Here is a 16,741-nt window from a genome sequence, read left to right on the forward strand (position 1 = left end):
ACAGGTTATTCTGTTATTGTTTTACTGATCCACTTGAGACATATTCAACTAGGAATAAAAAATGTGAAAAACTGAACAAATAAATAACCTGACATGTCTGAATATAAATCAGTGTACTTGGACCAATATTTTGTGGATGTTTCTCTATTTTTTCTTCATTTTTGTGCATGTTTTGTTGCTTTTATCATGGTTGTTTTGTTTTTTTTAAATAATTTTGTTTATTTCTGTTAATTTAGTCACGTTTGTCAACTTTTAGTGCGTCTTTTTCATGTTATGCTTTATTTGTTTATTTTTTTTATATAATTTTGTCTTTTTTTTTTTTTTTTTTTTTTACATAATTTACAGGTTATTCTGTTATTATTTTACTGATCCATTGAGATCATATTCAACTAGGAATAAAGAAAAATGTGAATAAACTGAACAAATATAAATAACCTGACGTGTGAATATAAATCAGTGTAACTGACCAATATTTTTTGGATGTTTCTCTATTTTTTTCTTCATTTTTGTGCATGCTTTGTTGCTTTTTGTCATGATTTTGTAATTTTATTCATTTTTTTTTTTTGTCATTTTTTAAATTTCTATTAATTTTGTTCATATTTGGGATTGGAATGGACAAACCCACATTCCACACTTGTGTTGGAACACATTTGGGTCCAGCTGGTTCATATATCTGATGCTAAAGCTCCTATAGTTTGGTTCATATGTCTGATGCTAAAGCTCCTACAGTTTGGTTCATATGTCTGATGCTAAAGCTCCTACAGTTTGGTTCATATGTCTGATGCTAAAGCTCCTACAGTTTGGTTCGTATGTCTGATGCTAACGCTCCTATAGAATCCACCCGGGGCATATTTCTCAGTGTCTGTGTGCAGTTGAACAGGGCCCTTCTCTAACCTCATTGAACTCGTCCACATGGAAATATGGTGCGTATTTGAGCCGAACCATAACTGCATTACTCTAAGACGGAACACAACAACCCTGGGTCTGAGCTAACGTTTAATTTGAGTGTTTGTGTTTTCACTGGGGGATGCCAGGCCATTACGGCTGTCGGAGCGTGGAACTGGAGTCTCGGCGGCTCCGGCGGCGAACACCGCTGAGTCGGATCCGCGGCACATGTGGGTTTAAACCGACGCTCTCCGTGGTGTCGACTTGGCAGGGCGGATACAGACGTACGGATTAATGTCATTAGTCAGGTGACGAATGGCTCCGAGTGAAACGGTAATAATACAATAGATCATGACTAAATGATCATAGAGGGAGCTGTCGTTGGCAGGTTCCATTCCCACAGTGGGCTTCAGATTTACAACAGGGGCGTCACAACAGCCCCCACAAACACAAACACCCAACCATCCTACAGCCCAGGATTAGAAAAGGAAAACACATGTCACTGCCACAAGAAAGTCCGAAAATACTGAGATAAAACACGCAATTTTATGAAAATAAACTCCAATACAAAAAGAGTCGTCTATTATCAATAACGTCATCGTATTTTGAGAATAAAGCCATAATTTTACAAGAAGAATGTTGGAGTTTAAAAACAGTAGGGCTGTGTATCGGCGAGAATCTGGCGATACGATACAAATCACAATACTAGGATCAAGATACGATATATCACGATAGATCATGATACTGTTAAAAGGCCAGTTTTTGTTTGTTCTTTTTTTAAATGATTATTTCCTTGAAGAATTGAATTACATCATAAATCTGCACAAATACTGAACACATTTTATTTGATCCCAACAGGATCTAATGTTGTATCACAAATGTTCCCTGTGTTCAAACTGAAATTCTGTTTTACAGACATTACAGTTTCAGATCCTGTTCAAATGTTCACATTCGGTTAGTTCAGAATGACATCAGAAACAGTATTTAGTTAATCCCAACAAAGGAAGTAACCTTATTGAAATAAAAAAATATAATAATAATAATACATAATAATAATAATAATAATAATAATATAATAATAATAATAATAATAAAATATAACAAAAATGAATTTCCACAATATCTGGCATTTGAATAAATACTTATAATATCAATAGAAATACACGTCACTGCCACAAGAAAGTCTGAAAATACTGAGGTAAAACACGTAATTTTATGAAAATAAAATCCAATACAAAAGAGTCGGAATATTATGCGAATGAAGTCGTCGTATTTTGAGAATAAAGCCATAATTTTACAAGAATAATGCCGTAGTTTAAAAACAGTAGGGCTGTGTATCGGCGAGAATCTGGCGATGCGATACAAATCACACTACTGGGATCACGATACGATATATCACAATATATCATGGTTGGAGGAGATTGGCTGACGTAAAAATTCAGCATGAGCTTGACAAGACAACACGCAACAAACAAGTTTTCAGCAACTCTCTGAGCAGACAACACGGAAATAACGCGCCGCATTGCTATGACGACCAGGTACTGAAAGTGGGTAGTATCCTGCAATGGAAACGGTCTCCAGGAATAGGACCTGGTACCAGAGTGGAGTCGAGCCGGTTCTATGTAGTGGAAACGCGGCATTTGACAGATGTAAACTATGATGCACACATATTTAAATAAAACCTGTTTTAAAAATAGAATGGGAAATGCTGGGGGTCCTAATCAGCCTGTGAACTGTGGAACAGAAAACAAACAGGCGACAGAAAACAGCGACCACAGCTCGTTATAAAGGCTCAGACAGAAGGAGGCGGTGTGTGGGAGGTTCATCTGTGCACAAACTTTACTGTATGAACCAGAAAAACAAGAAATAAAGAAAGATGACACCAGGTCAACCACCGTTTGATTCATCAGGAAATGTTTGATTGCGGTTTTTGTTGCGTCTGGCGTGATGAAACGGGCAGAGGAGCTCGCAAATCAAAGGGAAATTATGGATACGGCAAACGTAGCGTTGGTGGCGCCGTGGCAGCGGGAGGCAGCAGAACAGATGGACGACTCCATTCAGAGGCAGGGAGGCGCACATACGTGTTGTCACTGCGTTGTCAAAACAGCAGATGGAGGTGTGCTGCCAAGTCCACGGCCCAGCATAGGCAGCAATGGCAACGGCAACAGCAACAGCAACGGCAACAGCAACCTGAAACTTTGTGCTACTTGGTCCCCGTGGAACAGATTCAACTGTGGTCTGTATTTATAGATCTGTCAGTGTATTCAATCAAACCCACTGTGGCCTCATTCCAGTTTAGTTTTATTTAGTTTGGACTTTTTTTTCTCTAATTCACTAAGTTCTAATTGTTTTTAGAGCAGGTTTGCTAGTTTATTAGTTTGTTTTTATATCTTTCTCTTCTTCTCCGTCGTATTCAAATAAATCCCAGACAGGACTCTGCTGCTTTCTCCCAACTTTAGTCTCCATGTTTCCAGGTAGAGTGGGGACCAGAAGACGACTGGAAACCACAAGTGACGGACCGTCAAGTGTCGGACGGTGACAGCAGAGAAAAGTGCTAGAGCGAAATAAATTGATTTCGTATCAATCCGACATTGACAAAGATGAAAACAAAGGGAATTTTATCCCTAATTTTATCCATTTGGGCGGACGTTTGGGTCTTTAAGGGTTGTTGACAAAGATGAAAACGAAGGGAATTTTAGTCATAATTTTTATCCGTTTTAGTTAGTTTTGTAAACACACAATACAGTTTCAGTTAGTTATCGTTTTTTTTCTTTTAATTGTAGTTTTATTTATTTCAGTTAACGGAAATGTTTTTACAATTCTAATTTTCATCATTGGTTTAGTTTTCGTTAACGATAATTACCTTGTTCGGCAGCCGATACCAGTCTGTAGATCAGATCGGGACATCCCTAGTTGTGACTGGAAAAGGAAGTTAACCATAAACGGACATACCGATCACTGTGGAGGATTTGATTCGGATTGGATGTGGACTTTATTTTTTTCATTTGGGTCTGATCGCATTCTCATTCCACTTTTCGCTAGTAGACCAAAATGCGTAAACAGAAGCACGCATGTGATGAACTGTGCTGGCATTGGACAGAAAAATCGGGGACGGGGTCAATCAGAGACGGCCAGTGTTGATGAAAACAGTGGTGGAGGTCCTATGTGCAGTTATCATTTTCGGAATATTTTTCTATTTTTACAGACACAAATTTATGAAAATAATGTTAACTGTCCAGAACAGCTGATTAAGAGCCAGTTTCATAATGTGGACATGTGACCAAATGTCAATGACACATTCAGTCTCCTCATTGGTCCACGTCTGTCCACGGCTCACGGCTGCTGCTAGTAGCTGTGAACCTCAGCTACTTCCAGAGGCTACGGTGGCTCGTCGAGCACAAAAAGGCACATGGTTCCTGGTTTGTTTCAGCTCGAGGCCGGTTCTATTCACACCAGAACTGAACCGACCCAGAGTCCGTTTGGAAGCGGACCCAGACCATCTCTTCAGCTGGGTCTGGGTTCGCTTGTTTGGTCCGGAACAGAGCTCGGTGGTTTTTATTCACACCAGCCCAAAAGGTCCGAACCAAGGGAGCAAACGAACTCTGGTCTGTTTTAAATGAACCGTACGAAGCAGGTGTGAATACACCCTTAGATAAGACATGTGACACCAGTGAATGTGGTGGGTTTTTAAACACGTATCCAGGTGCTTTTCACGTCTGTATTTATTTTCAAAGTCATCCGTTGAGTCACTAGCGTCAGAAACTCCGAAGCTTTCAAATGTGCGATGGAAATCAGCAGGTTTTTATCGCAGATACTGGAGGACGTCTTTAATAACAGCTTCACAGATACGGGGAGTTCTAATGACAGCAATAAACATCACAGTGATGAATGGTAAATATGAGCTGGAAAATGAGTGTGTGCGGTCCAAGGTCGGACTGTTTCAAAGGGAAACAGATTATTTCAAAACCAACTCCAACACAGTCGTCGGATGAGTTAATCACCACACGGTCCATTAGAAAGTCACGGCCTTAACTCGCAACTTTAGCAGGATGTGGGGGAGGGACCGGAATGTTCATTGTCTGGGTTTGAGCATCCCACGATCTACGCTAGTATGACACAAATATGTACAACTGTTTAACCCTTTACATCCACACAAATACAACTGTTCAACCCAGGGGTCAGCAACCCTGGTCCTAGAGAACCACTATCCTGCATGTTTTAGATGTTTCCCTCTTCCAACACACCTGATGGTCATTATCAGGCTTCTGCAGAGCTTGATGATAGGCTTATCATTGGAATCAGGTGTGTTGGAAGAGGGAAACATCTAAAACATGCAGGATAGTGGTTCTCTAGGACCAGGGTTGCTGACCCCTGATTTAACCCTTACATACACAAACATCCACCTTTAACCTTAAAGACCCAAACGTCCTCCTTTAACCCTTAAAGACCCAAACGTCCGTCTTTAACCTTACAGACCCAAACATCCACCTTTAATCCTTAAAGACCCAAACGTCCTCCTTTAACCCTTAAAGACCCAAACGTCCGTCTTTAACCCTTACAGACCCAAACATCCACCTTTAACCCTTACAGACCCAAACGTCCGTCTTTAACCCTTACAGACCCAAACATCCACTTTAATCCTTAAAGACCCAAACGTCCTCCTTTAACCCTTAAAGACCCAAACGTCCGCTTTAACCCTTACAGACCCAAACGTCCGTCTTTAACCCTTACAGACCCAAACGTCCTCCTTTAACCCTACAGACCCAAACATCCACCTTTAATCCTTAAAGACCCAAACGTCCTCCTTTAATCCTTAAAGACCCAAACGTCCTCCTTTAACCCCTAAAGACCCAAACGTCCTCCTTTAACCCTTACAGATCCAAACTAACCCTTACAAACCCAAACGTCCTCCTTTCACCCTTAAAGACGCAAACGTCCTCCTTTAACCCTTACAGACCCAAACATCCTCCTTTAACCCTTAAAGACCCAAACGTCCATCTTTAACCCTTACAGACCAAAACGTCCACCTTCAACCCTTAAAGACCCAAACGTCCATCTTTAACCCTTTCAGACCCAAACATCCACCTTGAACATTTGGGTCTTTAAGGGTTAATTCTGTCTATATTTTAATACTAACAGATCCATCCTAACAGACCATGGACAGTGTTGGAGTTTCGTCTGCAGCTCCAGGGCCAGACAGAGCGTCATGAATAAATGCAGAGGTGAGTAAAACCAGGCGGATCTTGGTTCAAAAGGAGGATGAAGGTTTTTGGGCCGGATGCCTCGGTGCTCTGTGGAGACCTTCAGAGGTTTGGGGGTTGAATAAAAGAAGACACGTGCTATTTATTCAGCGTGAGTAGCTGGTTTGTGTTGTGCGCTTTGGTGTCGGTGGGTTTACATAACCACATGAATGAGTAATTGTGTGTGCGAAGCCCTGACAGTCAGGAGATAAGAGCCTGCAAAGGTCAGGCAGGGTTTAGGCTCCGTCTAAAAATACCAACATTTAACCGAAGAGGGGACCAACCCGCACGCTCGAAAAACCCATAAAAGAGACTGGAGAATTACAACAAACGCTCCACTACAACCTATTTGTACTGACACGGCTTTTGATGTTAAGTCCTCAGGGTTGTACTTAAGCACGGTTAAGCACCGGCGTACGGCTGATTAAATACTGAGCCACCCAATCTGAGAACTATTAGTCTGTTAGCAACTGAAAATGAGCAGATGAAAGACTAAGGTCTGGAGGTAGAGTCCAGGACCGAACCACATGGGTGTAAGACTACTACAGAGCACTGGGGAATAATAATAAGAAGAAGAAGAAGAATGGAATGGAATGGACACGGCTAAAGCTAAAGCTCCGCCTCCTCTAATGGACAAAAAGGAACAAAATTTGTATGTGGAAGTATTTCAGGTGGACGACCATAACGGGGTTATGGACCGCGTAAGCTACTGTGTAAACGACAACACCACAGAATATGTTTACATGCAAACACTTTAAGTATTTCTTGTTGAAGTTTATGGACGCTTGACTCTTTTTTTTTTTTTTTTTTTTTACCGTGGTATCGACTTTGGTATTGAGAATCATGTGATTTTAGTGGTATCGGTATCCATTCCTGAATTTTGGTATCGTGACATCCCCGGTAGGGCTGTAAGAAAATATCAATATATCACGATATTTCATTTCACAATACTGTATCGATATTAAAAAGTACTGTATCAATATTTTTAGGTATTTATTCAAACACAGATGTTGTGGAGGTTCATTTTAGTGTTTTGTTTTTCTTTTTTGTTCTATTTTATTTATTATTATTTCGCAGTCTTTTATTAAATAATGTTCGTTCTTTGTTGGATTGAATTAAAATACTGTTCTGATGTTAGTTCTGAACTAACAGAATATGAACATTTGAACAGGATCTGAAACTGTAATGTCTGTAAAACAGAATTTCTGTTTGAAACAGGAACATTTGGTGATATCTGTGTGCATGTTGTGAACAGACTGAGTAAACTGGACAGATGGACAGGTTAAGCAGACGTATCATCAGATACAGATGTAACTTTTTTTGTAACTTTTATTGTTCATTTGTTGAAAGCCTTTTAACTTTTTCTTTTATCTGTTGGTTCAATGTTTTAACTATGAAAGACAAGAACAGTCTGCATGCTATTGTAAAAATACGCTCCAAGATCATTGGAGTCAAACTCAGAGCCTTGTCTTCCGTCTGGGAGCCTCAGGTGATGAGAAAAGCCCAGTCCTAGGGATGTAACCATATGAAAATGTCATATCACGGTAATTGTGACCAAAATTATCATAGTTATTATTATCATGGTATTGTTGAAATTGTGCTTAAAATGTTCAAAAAGTACTGATACACACACTGAAATAATTTAATCAAGTTGTATTTTGAAAAAAACACAAAAAAAACAAAACCACAAAAAAAAACAAAAAACAAATAAATAATTGTCACAATGTACCTTCTGTTGCAGAAACATTCAAATATTAACCCTTAGTGTCTGAGCCTATTTTGTCCGTTTTTCAGTCCTTTTGATTTTGCCTTTATATACTATATAAACAAATGTTTACTATACCCATGTTTGGAATCTTTTTTTCCAGCACAACTTCATCTATATCATCTGCCTATTATTTTTTTTCACTTTAACCAACTATATCAAAATAAAAGGCAAGAAAACACAAAAAAAATATATATATATAAAATCCGATTCGAAAATGTATATAATTTATTGCATAAATAACACAAAGATGCTTAACGAACCTTTTCAAAGACTTTAAAAGTGAATATTGGTCCCAAATATCAGGTATATAAAATCAAAATCGAATTAAAACTATACTCAAATATTTGACATAAAAGCAGATGTAAAAAACATAGGCGTTTTTTTCCCCTAAAAGTGCGGTAATCGAACACGGTTATCATTCTAATTAGAATTTAAATGGTAATACTAACCATTTGCAATTTTACCGCGGTTTATCGTTATACGGTAATCGTTACATCCCTACCCAGTCCATCATCAGGGACCCTCACCATGTGTTACAGTGTCAGAAGTTTACCTTGATGCCTTCAGGCCGGCGTTACCACGCTCCTCAGAGAACCGACAGATATTCTAAATTTTTATTCCTTCAGCTATCACACTTTTAAACTCTGACAGAAGCCGTTTTAGTCATTTATATGATTTTTTTTTTTTAATTTTTAAAATTTTTTTACAAATAGGGTCAATAACAAATAGGGTCTTTTAGTCTTTTAGTCTGCATTGGTATTTATTGATTATTTATTGTTGATTATTTACATGCATTTATTCGTAGTTGCTTTCAGTAGTGCTGTATTTGTGTACTGATTTATTTCTGTTTGTCACATTGCACTTTGGATGTGGGCTGATGTCTGTGGTAAGCTGCAAATAAATTGCCCGTATGAAATAAATAAAGTTTTCTGAATCTGAATCTGGCAGCAGTTCCAGATGGTACCGTTTGTTGCCTGTAGGGGGAGCCTGTGAGCGGCACTTCCACAGTGTTCCTTTAACTCTGCTGGTGCTGGTGTCAGTCCTCTCCTCTTCACACCTGTAAATCCCCGCTCACACTCCGACTCTGCCTGTGTTTATAAGTGTGCGTTTGCAGAGCTCCTCCTTGAACTGCCTCTGCTCTTCATGTCCTTCCCACCTTCATCACTCACATCTGTTTCATCTGTTCCATCAATCGCTGGAACCAACGGCCGTCGATCTAATCTACGAGTCCAATCCACGCTGTTATTTTTACAGATAATGTACGACGGCGCTCGGGGTTTAATTACCATTAGGAAAGACTTTGGAATCATGGAACACCACTGAATGATGAGGCTTGTCCTGTTTTTCTTTTTTTTGAATAACTGTGTTTTTGGCTCCAGAACCCTGGCACCTCTCTTTCAACTTCCCCTCCTTTTACTTCCCAGACTTCACAGGACTTACAGGTTCTTGAACTCAGCTCCCTGATCGTCTTAATAGCTGCTCAAAAATAGCAGCGGCAGAATGTTAAAGGTTTCATGCTTAGTTTTAAATGTTGGAACAAAGTGGTGGAGCTCAAATTAGAGTTGAGATGGCTGTGACTTTGAAGGTTTTTGGGTTAGTTGGAATAGGATGAAAAAAAAGAGGAGGAGGGAGGATGATTTATTTAAGCTAATTATAAAAGACACCCATTTAACCCTTAGAGGCCTGAGGGTCTGGATCCAGGTCTACAGGACCCGGGTCAGAACCAGGGGGGTTTAGGGCACTGTTGTCATCTTAGAAATAATCCTGTGTTTAATAGGGCTGTAAGAAAATATCAGTTCTGCAATGTATCGCGATATTTGGGAGTGTGACGTTGGTTCCGCAAACGGAACCAGTTCCATTTTCACTTCTCGTAACCAGTTCCGTTTAAGGATCTAGTTCCATTTACAGAACCAGTTACATTTAAGGATCTAGGAACTAGCTCCGTTTAAGGATCATGGAACTAGTTTTGTTTACAGAACTCAGAACCAAGCTGTGCTCCGACCTCCAAGACCCACTTCACCCATATCAAGCCCCCCAGACCCACCTCCCTTGGGGCTGGGAGGTGCTCTACACTCAGTGAACCGGCAGACAAAGCCACTCCTCCACGGACCTCGGATCTAGTTCCGAGTAATGCTTCCTTCAGGTCCGAGCGTTAAATTAATCCACATTTGCACTCTTTTGCTGTTTATATTTTCTTTAATGTTGGTGAATGTCATTTTATTTTACTTCATTAATGCCAACCCCAACTCTCACATCGCTGCTGTGTGCCCTGCAGGAAGGTGGGCTCCAGGCTTCTAGCGCCGGCTCCTGTCGGGCTTGCAGACCGGTGCACTAAGCGGCTGTGACCCGGTACACCAAGCCGCAATACGGACCGCCAAGCTCCAGGCTTTTCTTCAGCTACCAGCAACGTTTAACTTAAAAGGACCTCGGAAGTCCAGTTCTATGCTGGTTCCGAATAAGCTTTCTCAGATCTGCTTATTTGGAACCAGTTCTGTGTAAGATCTCAGATTCAGCACAATGGACAGCGCACGATTCATTCCTTGTATCACGTTACATAATTTTTTTTCCCCTTAACTTTAACCATTTCATAAAGTTCTATACTCATACTGTCCAAGGAAAATATGACAGTATGACACAATAACTCTATTCAACCCTAAAGACCCAAACCACCACAGTCCACAGTCATCTACTGATCTAAAATGTGTAATAACTTCTTAACACTAATCCTACCAATACATGCAAATAATTGGTGTAAAATGCAATTTGTCATCTTTTCATGGTCAAAGTGGAGCTTCAAGCCCGGCTTGGTTCCGAGTTCTGTAAACAAAAACTCTTCTCGGAACTGGATCCGCGCCCCAGGTCACAGTGGCTTACTGCCGCTCTGCAAGCCGCAGAAGGTGACGTTCGGAACCCGTAGGACGGCTTCCTGCAGGGCACGACGAGGCGATGTGGGAGTTGGAGTTAGAATTAAGAAAGTCATAAATGACATTCGCCAGCATTAAAGAAAATATAAACAGCAAAAGAGTGCAAATATGGATTACTTTTTGGCTCGGACCTGAAGGAGAGCATTATTTGGAACTACATGCGAGGTCTGTGGAGGAGCGGCTTGGTCTGCCGGTTCACCGGGTGTAGAGCACCTCCCAGCACCACAGGAGGCGGGGCTGGGAGGGCTTGATGCAGGCGAAGCGGGGCTTGGAGGTCGGAGAACAGCTCGGTTCTGAGTTCTGTAAACGAAACTAGTTCCATGATCCTTAAACGGAACTGGGTCCATAAACGCAACTGGTTATGGAACCAATTTCATGCTCCTGCATATTTCATTTCACAATACTGTATCGATACTAAAAAAGTGCTGTATCGATATTTTTAGGTATTTATTCAAATGCAGATATTGTGGAGGTTCATTTTAGTTTGTTTTTTGTTTATATTTTATTTATTATTATTTCACTCTTTTATTAAATAATGTCAGTTCCTTTGTTGGGATTGAACTAACATACTGTTCTGATGTTAGTTCTGAACTAATAGAATATAAACATTTGAACAGGATCTGAAACTGTAATGTCTGTAAAACAGAATTTCAGTTTGAACACAGGAACATTTGGTAATATAACATTAGATCCTGTTGGGATCAAATAAAAATGTGTTTAGTATTTGTACTATTTCTGGTGTAATTCAATTCTTCAAGGAAATAATCATTTGAAAAAAAGAAACAAACAAAAAATTGCCTTGTTAACAGTATCATGATTTATCGTGCTATATCGTATCGTGATCTAGTGTTGTGATTTGTATCGTATCACCAGATTCTTGCCGACACACAGCCCTAATAAACAGTAAATTAAACATTTAAAAATCATGTCATTAACATGTTTTTGAGGAATACCTGGAATATGAATAATACAAAGACATGGAAAAAAACCACTGACCGGTCATTTGGACATGGACATCTAAGGGTTAACAGAAGTCAGAATATTCAGATAAAAAGGACTCGTTTGACGTATTTGTTGATGCATTAGATTTTTTGATGAGTCCATTTCAAACTTCATTAGACTCTTATTTTTACTGCGTTAGTTTTACATGTTAGAGGAGACGACTTCGACAAAAACATCCAAGTCGTTTCCTTTTGTACGGCGCCTTAAACAATGCAGCCCGACTACAAAGACCACCAGTGTCTCGCTGTGGTCTATATTTGCACTTCTGCCACTAAACTCCTCCTCCTCCACACTTTGGTTACTACATAGACGCTCTGTTTCCAGGATGAAACTTTTTGGAAATCGAGGAAAAGCTTCTGTTCAAAATGAGCGAGAACTGTTAAACGCCAGCCGGTCTGAGCGTTGCTACAGCAACGGTGAACGGCTCTGAACCACACGTACAACTGGAAGAATGAAACCGACGAATGGAATCCAACCGTCATCTGTATCTGAGGTCGGGTTTTTCTATTGGTCTGGAGCACATGAGGGTAGAGGTCTGATTGGGGGGAGGGGTGGAAGTGGGCGGGGCTTAGAGCAGCAGATGATGATTTTTATGACTTTTATCAGTGTTTTAGTGGAGAATTCATGTAAATAACTGTATATAACAGTGATAGTTCTGTTCTGTAGTGTTCTACTCGTGGGAGTTCACTGTTTTTCATTTTTTTATATCCATATGAAAACCCGTATTTTACAAGAATAAAGTCGTAAAATTGGAGATAAAACCGGTAATTTACGAGAATAAAGTTAGAAAAAACCAGATAAAACCTAGTTTATGAGAATAAAGCATTGGGTGAGGGGGAGGGGTGGAAGGGGTGGGGCTTAGAGCAGCAGAGAGCAGTCAGTGAGAGAGACATCGAAGATTTGTATGACTTTTATCAGTGTTTCAGTGGTGAATTCTTCTAAATAATTGTCTATAATAGTGATAGTTCTGTTTTGAAGGTTCTACTAGTGGGATTGGACCTGTTTTGTCAAGTTTCACTATTTTTCATTTTTATCGGTATTTTTAACCCATGAGGACCCAGTGTGACTTCTGTGTCAGTTTCCAAATTATTTTTTTTCTCTATTCAACCTTTACTAAATGACTTATCACCATTTATTCTAATAATATCCTCTGAATTTTGCATTTTTCCAAGTGGAAATCATCTATTTTCTTATATTTAATTCACTGATTATGTAGCTGTTCATAAAGCTCAGAGTAACTCAAAGGTTATTAATCATGACATTTGGGTCTGACAGGGTTAAAGGTGGACGTTTGGGTCTTTAAGGGTTAAAGGTGGACGTTTGGGTCTTTAAGGGTTAAAGGTGGACATTTGGGTATTAAGGGTTAAAGTTGGACGTTTGGGTCTGTAAGGGTTAAAGGTGGAGTTGGGTCTTTAAGGGTTAAAGGTGGACATTTGGGTATTTAAGGGTTAAAGTTGGACGTTGGGTCTTTAAGGGTTAAAGGTGGACGTTTGGGTCTTTAAGGGTTAAAGGTGGACGTTTGGGTCTTTAAGGTTAAAGGTGGACGTTGGGTCTGTAAGGGTTAAAGGTGGACGTTGGGTCTTTAAGGGTTAAGGTGGACGTTGGGTCTTTAAGGGTTAAAGGTGGACATTTGGGTATTTAAGGGTTAAAGTTGGACGTTTGGGTCTGTAAGGGTTAAAGGTGGACGTTTGGGTCTTTAAGGGTTAAAGGTGGACATTTGGGTATTTAAGGGTTAAAGTTGGACGTTTGGGTCTTTAAGGGTTAAAGGTGGACGTTTGGGTCTTTAAGGGTTAAAGGTGGACGTTTGGGTCTTTAAGGGTTAAAGGTGGATGTTTGGGTCTGTAAGGGTTAAAGGTGGACGTTTGGGTTTAAGGGTTAAAGGTGGACGTTTGGGTCTTTAAGGGTTAAAGGTGGACGTTTGGGTCCGTAAGGGTTAAAGGTGGACGTTTGGGTCTTTAAGGGTTAAAGGTGGACGTTTGCATCTTTAAGTGTGAAGTATTTATTCCATATTAATGATAATTAATGGACAAATATTGAAAGTTAAGTTCTTCCTTCCTGTCATTTTCGGACACTTTTACCTCAAAAAAACACTTAAATAAATCTGGGCCTGTTCTAATGGAAGTCCTTAAAGGGTTAACATCATCTTTTCAGTAACATGCAGGTGTTTTTCTGTCTGTGCAGGGATGATGGTGCTTTTCTAATGTGTCCAGAGCTTCCAGACGTCCTGTAGAATCCCATGGTTTGAGTTGACGGCTGTTCCATAAATAGAGCTGGATTGTGTTTGTGTTGACAGGACTATGGACACAGTCTGTCCTAGAGACGCTTCTGTCTGCATTACAGCTTCTTCTGTGTTTGGACACATGGATTTTCAAAACCGCCTTTGTGTTTCCCGGACATCTGTTGCAGAACAAAAAAAACCTGGAAAAACACACCAAAACACTTCAAATAAAGCTGATCAAAACGTCCTGGATGAAGCACCAGAGTCTGATTCTAGAAGGAAAACGCTGATGTTCGCTCCTTCTAAGTTTGAAGACTGTCCTACTAAAGATGAAACTACGGTGGCCCAGAGGTGCAACAGCCCAAAAAATGATCCACTAAGAAGAAGAAGGAACAGCTCAAAAATTATCCACTACATAAAAAAAAGACAGCCCTAAAAATCATCCACTACAAAAAAAAAGGGAACAGCCCAAAAATTATCCCTATAAGAAAAAAGAGAACAGCCTAAAAAAATTATCCTCTATAAAAAAAAGAGAACAGCCCAAAAATTATCCACTATAGGAAAAAAGAGAAAGCCCAAACATTCCACTATAAGAAAAAAAAAGAGAACCCAAAAAATTAGCCACTACAAGAAAATAAAGAGAACAACCCAAAAAATTATCCCTATAAGAAAATAAGAGAACAGACCAAAAAATTATCCACTAGCCGGTGGGTTACTTCCTTAGCATTAGCCACATTAGCTGAAGGCCTTAAAATTTTCAGCCTATGTTTTTATTTTTTTGTGGTGGCCTTAATTTTAAAGCAAGACCTTTTGGGTAAACAGCGCTTCCTTAATTGAAAAGGTGGACAATGTTTTTTTTCTTATAGTGGATAATTTTTTGGGCTAGTAGATAATTTTTGGGCTGTTCTCTTTTTTTTCTTACAGTGGACAATTTTTTGGGCTGTTGCACCTCTGGGCCACCGCATGAAACAGATGCTTCATCAGCCACAATCTACAATAATAATATAATAATAAATAAATAAGTGTTTTCACCACCATGCATTTACACTTTAATTCTTGTCTTCTGAAAGTTTAAACACAGATCAGTGAATGTGTCTTTGAAACAGACGACACGTTTCCATTCATTAAACAAGTCAACTCCAAGAGCTTTGTCTGGTTCATACGATACGATTAGGAAGGAAGAAGAAATATGACCACCTGTAACTACGAGCATAAAGTCAGAAATATAATACAGATAAAACCCGCAATTTTACAAGAATAAGTTGGAAAATATGGAGTTAAAACCTGTAATTTTACAAGAATAAAGTCGTTAAATATCCAGATAAACCCGTAATTTTATGAGAATAAAGTTGGAAAATATGGAGTTAAAACTTGTAATTTTACAAGAATAAAGTCGATTGCAAGTAGTCAGTAGGGCCAATTGGCAGGGGCAAGGGGAGGGGCCAGTGGGTGGGGGTAACCTTATATAACGTTACAACATTTGTTTGACATTTTTTTCTTCAGAAGAGTTAAAACAAGAACTTCTGAAAACTGGGAATAAACTTTGCAGACATTGTTCCAAAGAAGAAAATGAGAAAATCTGACCAGTGGTTTTGGAGATCTTTGAAAAAATTGCTAATAAGATGCTAACGAAGATGCTAATGAAGATGCTAACAAGGATGCTAATGAAGATGCTAACAAAGATGCTAATGAAGATGCTAACGAAGATGCTAATGAAAATGCTAACAAATATGCTAATGAAAATGCTAACAAGGATGCTAATGAAGATGCTAACAAAGATGGTAATGAAGATGCTAACAAAAATGCGAATGAAGATGCTAATGAACACGCTAACAAAGATGCTACCGAAGATGCTGATGAAGATGCTAACGAAGATGGCAATGAAGATGCTAACAATGATGCTAGTGAAGATGCTAACGGAAATGCTAATGATGCTAACGAAGATGCTAATGAAGATGCTAACAAGGAAGCTAATGAAGATGCAAACGAAGATGGTAACATAAATGCTAATGAAGATGCGAATGAAGATACTAACGACGATGCTAATGGAGATGCTAACAAAGATGATTGAATAAATTGCTAACAAAATGTCAACAGAGATGTGTCCTGACATAATGCCAGTACAACAGCGGCCTGTCAACTTTAAGATCAAGTAATGACGTCCTGCCTGAGAACCACTCCCATCCATGGGTGGGTGGTCCACCTGACCTGGTCTCACACTCACTGACCTGTAGGGACAGTCCTACAGTCCTATGTAGGGTCCAGAGGGTCCAGAGGGTCCAGAGGGGCGTTGACTTCCTGTAACCTGCTGATCCTGTTCATCTGATCTTTACAGTAATAACACTGATGCTCCATTCACCCTTAGACACTTTCACAGTGTTATTTCCATCAGTGTCGTTAACACTGTAGTGTTAAACCACCCTGGGGACGCCTCCCACTGCCTCTGAACACACGGACTGTCAGAAAAGAACATGTTCCCCATCAGTGTTTATGAATAAAACCAGGACCCAGGCTCCTGTAGTCCAACAGCAGATGTAAAGGCATACCTTTGATCTTTCAAGGTCACTAAAGGTCAAAGGTCATGACACCAAATGAAAGCGACTTCCTATCTATTACCAACAGTAATTATATTAGTATGTTCAACTGTTTTCTAGTTATAACACTTTGAAATGTGTCCCGTTATAAACCACTGGAGGTGTTAAAA

At 39.6% G+C, this 16,741-nt stretch overlaps 1 protein-coding gene across 1 annotated transcript in view; it reads right to left on the bottom strand.

Moving 5' to 3' along the window:
• The window catches only part of sorcs3a (sortilin related VPS10 domain containing receptor 3a), a 300,707-nt gene that overhangs the window by 181,511 nt on the left and 102,455 nt on the right, over positions 1-16,741 (bottom strand). The gene's annotated exons all lie outside the window — the stretch shown is intronic.

This window comes from Sphaeramia orbicularis, chromosome 1 (genome assembly GCF_902148855.1).
Source record: "Sphaeramia orbicularis chromosome 1, fSphaOr1.1, whole genome shotgun sequence".
Classification (NCBI taxonomy): Eukaryota; Metazoa; Chordata; class Actinopteri; order Kurtiformes; family Apogonidae; genus Sphaeramia; species Sphaeramia orbicularis.